The sequence below is a fragment of the Notothenia coriiceps genome, unplaced genomic scaffold (assembly GCF_000735185.1).
Source record: "Notothenia coriiceps isolate Sejong01 unplaced genomic scaffold, NC01 NC01_scaffold00037244, whole genome shotgun sequence".
Taxonomy (NCBI): domain Eukaryota; kingdom Metazoa; phylum Chordata; class Actinopteri; order Perciformes; family Nototheniidae; genus Notothenia; species Notothenia coriiceps.
The window spans coordinates 6,449,415-6,453,037 of NW_011369945.1; the positions used below are offsets into that span (position 1 = coordinate 6,449,415).

The 3,623-nt window shown below is 40.7% G+C and overlaps 1 long non-coding RNA gene across 1 annotated transcript; it reads right to left on the reverse strand.

The window, feature by feature from the left end:
• Nucleotides 1–1,068: 1,068 nt before the first annotated feature.
• On the reverse strand, nucleotides 1,069–3,281 carry LOC104964553 (uncharacterized). The gene is made up of 3 exons (XR_800429.1): nucleotides 3,179–3,281; nucleotides 2,990–3,057; nucleotides 1,069–1,264 (listed from the first exon to the last, which is right to left on the reverse strand). It is a non-coding gene; the product is annotated as an uncharacterized lncRNA (long non-coding RNA).
• Nucleotides 3,282–3,623: the final 342 nt, after the last annotated feature.

Below are 3,623 nucleotides of genomic sequence, written 5' to 3' on the forward strand. Positions count from 1 at the left end.
AGAGCCTCTTTGAAAGTGTTAAATTATTATAGAATATGATTATCTTGTTTATATAACTACGAAATACATAACATATTTTTCTTAATGATGTTATTTGTGTTTGTGGAACACATTTTGTATACTTTGTGCACTGCTAATTGAATAAGTAGTATATCAAGCAAACACATCATGTTATTAATGTACAAAGTTAATACAGTGTCAAATGTAGTGGATTAAGAAATCAAACATTACCCTCTGACGTGTAATGAAGTATGAAGTAAAGAAAAACTAGAAATACTGAATTACTAATACCCCAACATTTTACTTAATACTAAAATAAATGTACCTAGTTAGACTCGACAACTACTTATTGTACACTAAACACTGAAACAGACATTCTGTAAAGATATTTATTGCGTAAACTTTATTTCCTGCAACAGTGGAGTGAGCACATTTAACTCTAAACCCAAAAGTGTTCCCCTCACGGCGGTGCAGAGACAAACATAGAAAAACACAGTCACTATATTCATAACACGAGTAAAAACATACAGAGTGCTTCAGCCCGACTGCGTGGGAGTCTCCTGTTTGTGCACGAGCTGATATGATGGATAATGATGTGGAGTAAAGTGGCAGTTGTTTTAAAGGTCACCTATTGTGCTAAATCCACTTCTTCATGTCTCTTCTATATCAACATGTGTCCCCTCTGTGTGAAGAGACTCTGAAAGTTTCAGGAACAAAGATTCTCTCTCTTTTTTATCTATTTCTATAAAAACCTGTCTGAAAATGAGCTGATCAGATTTTGGTCACTTTGTGATGTCATAACGATTTGTTGGCTTGTGTAACCATTAGCCAATCAGCAACCAAGGTAACCCCCCCCCACACACCTTATCACCTGAATCTCCTCCTAGAGCTCCATTGAGTTCTTTGTAACCAAATATCTCTCAGAGGGGCGTGGGGAGGGGCTCCTTATTTCATCTAAAGTAACAGACACAGAACAGCACTTTGAAACAGGCCTGAAACAGAGGGGTTATGGGTATGGCTGCAATGATCTGTTTTGGTGTTTCAGCCAATCAGAGACATGTTTCTGTATATATCTGAGACCGTATAATATATTGATGGAAAACAAGTCATAATAGGGGACCTTTAAGGGGGGGGGGATCAGGCGGAGTTTTTCTTGAGGAAGTTTGATGAAGTCCGGTTGGTGGAGGCGTCGTGGAGTGGACCTCGCGGCGTCCTTCAGCTCGGCCTCAAGTCGTCTTGCACAGAGCTGTTGCCCAGTTCCACTCTAATGATGCGGAAGGAGGGGAAAAGATCAGAATCAGGAATCGATAATACTTAAACGGTCAGATCAAGTCTGAAAGTGTGACTTGCATCCCCACAGCTCCATGTGTAACATCAACAGACAAACATCAGACACAATACATGACAAACAAACAAGAACATTTCACATAACAGCCACGATCCACTGAGAGAAAAACATGCTCAAAGAGAGCCTTCAGCGTGCATTTGATCTGGATTCAGATCTGTGTTTACTGTGAGGATTGACTGGAGCACAAAAGGATGCTTCAAGGATGCTTCAAAGGTTACTTCAAAGGATTCTTCAGTCTGACTTTATTGAAGCTATCTCCCATTAGATGGGTAGCAGTTCATATTCGCAGTTCAGAACATGGTTTGGGTCCCAGATGATTTTGGTTTGGAGAGCCTCACGAGGTTATTATGATAGTCCCACACGGGGACATGTACAGTGAGCAAACCTGGCATACAGTGCAGGTAAGACAGGCAAGGTAATGAACGATAAATGGTCCCAACCATGGACTAAAAATGAGTAGCAGCGAATTTAAGATAAAACTAAGTGACATGAAATAACACATCAAAGTATTGAGACCTAAGACAATGTTGGGACAAGATTGGTTTAAGGTGGAAGAACACAAATATGAATGAGTTAAAGGTCACCTATGTGCAAAATCTGATCTGTTTGGTATTTGAGCCAAACACTCTGAAGACATGTTATATATCTGAGACTGAGTTGAAAAAAAGTTTAATAGGGGACCTTTAACGTTCAATCAGAAATGGACAATTCAGCCACATTAACCAGGTGAAGTTTTCAGAGCATTTAGTAATCCCTTTTCACAGTTTATTCAAATGCCCTTATTTAGAGAGGACTTCTAAGTTAAAGAGGTCATGTTATGCTCTTAACGCTTAGAGGGACCTATCATGCAAATGCACTTTTTGATGTCTCTATACATCAATGTTCCCCGTGTGTCGGGACCACGCAGCGTCAGAGAATAAAACCCTCTCTCTTTTCCTCCGTACCCAAATCTCTAAAAACGGGGATACAACGAGCGGATTCAGATTTGCTGCCAATATGAGTCAACCGGCGGCGGATCCACAGAAAGTTGCTATCAGAAACAATGCCTGACGCTTTTGGACGTAATTCTTCGTCTTGTTTACGTTAGCAAAGCCTCGCTACACTCAAGGCTACCTGTACTGGAGAGCACATGTGTTTGAAAAGCAGAAAGTAAAAAGGACTCACCTTGTGATAAACCCGCAAGAGAAAAGCATTTGAGTTCCATACTGTTTCAGAAATTAATCCTTGATGTGGTTAGAAGGATGCGTTTTATCCAGCAGAATTTAACTTTTATCCCGGAGAATTCTGATCGTGCATTAGCTCCACTCCTCTTTTTTTTTTTCTCAGCTAAGGACCCAACATCCGGTTTCCCTAATTAGGGCTGCAAAGAGGGGTAATGAGCAGTATGGGCATGGCTACCAAATGGGGGATCTGTTTGGTATTTTAAGCAAAAAGACTTCACAGACATGTTTGTGTATAGGTATGGCCCTACATATATTTCCAATATCATAATAGGTCCACTTAAAGCTGAGTGAAATATTCAAACCCCAAGATGTTCACATGGCTTCATAAAACCATGAACTATGGAAGTCAAAATGACGGCTGACCTTAAAGCAGAGTTTCGATGGGTTTAACAAACAACCAAATAACCAAGTACCTCACCCCCACTGGTCGAAACTGTGATCTCCACACTCACACCCTGGATGAAAGATCTTGTGCTCATACATCCGCTAAAAACAATAAAGGAATAATGGATTCTCCCAATACAAAACAGTTCAATGGATTCAGGGTTTCAGAGTTTATATAATTATTATAACATATTTTATAATATGAATCACTGGCTGTTCTCACCTATCAGCGCTCCCAGTGTGTACGGGCTCAGCTTCTTGAAGAATGATAGAGTTGGTCGGCCTGTTTCCTTTGGAATACCTGCGGGAAAAAAGGGAGAAACGTATTTATAACGGCGGCGTGTGGCGCAGTGGGTTGTGAGTTGGATGTAGGTGTTGGGGTCAGGGGGCGCACAGGTTCAACCCGCTGCAGTCAGCATGTCGTTGTGTCCCTGAGACACTTCACCCCAAATTGCCTCCTGGGGGGATTGCCCACAGTATTGAGTATGAAATCGCTTTGGATATGTAATATAAATATTTTTTGTCAAATGTGAAAATGTAGATGTAATTTCAGTCGATCTCACTCTCCATAATTCAAAAATGATCGTGTATGATGGCCAGCATGGCTTCTTCCTGATCATTTCTGAGGTTTATAATGTGTAACCACGGTCAACCGAGGGCCTAATTCA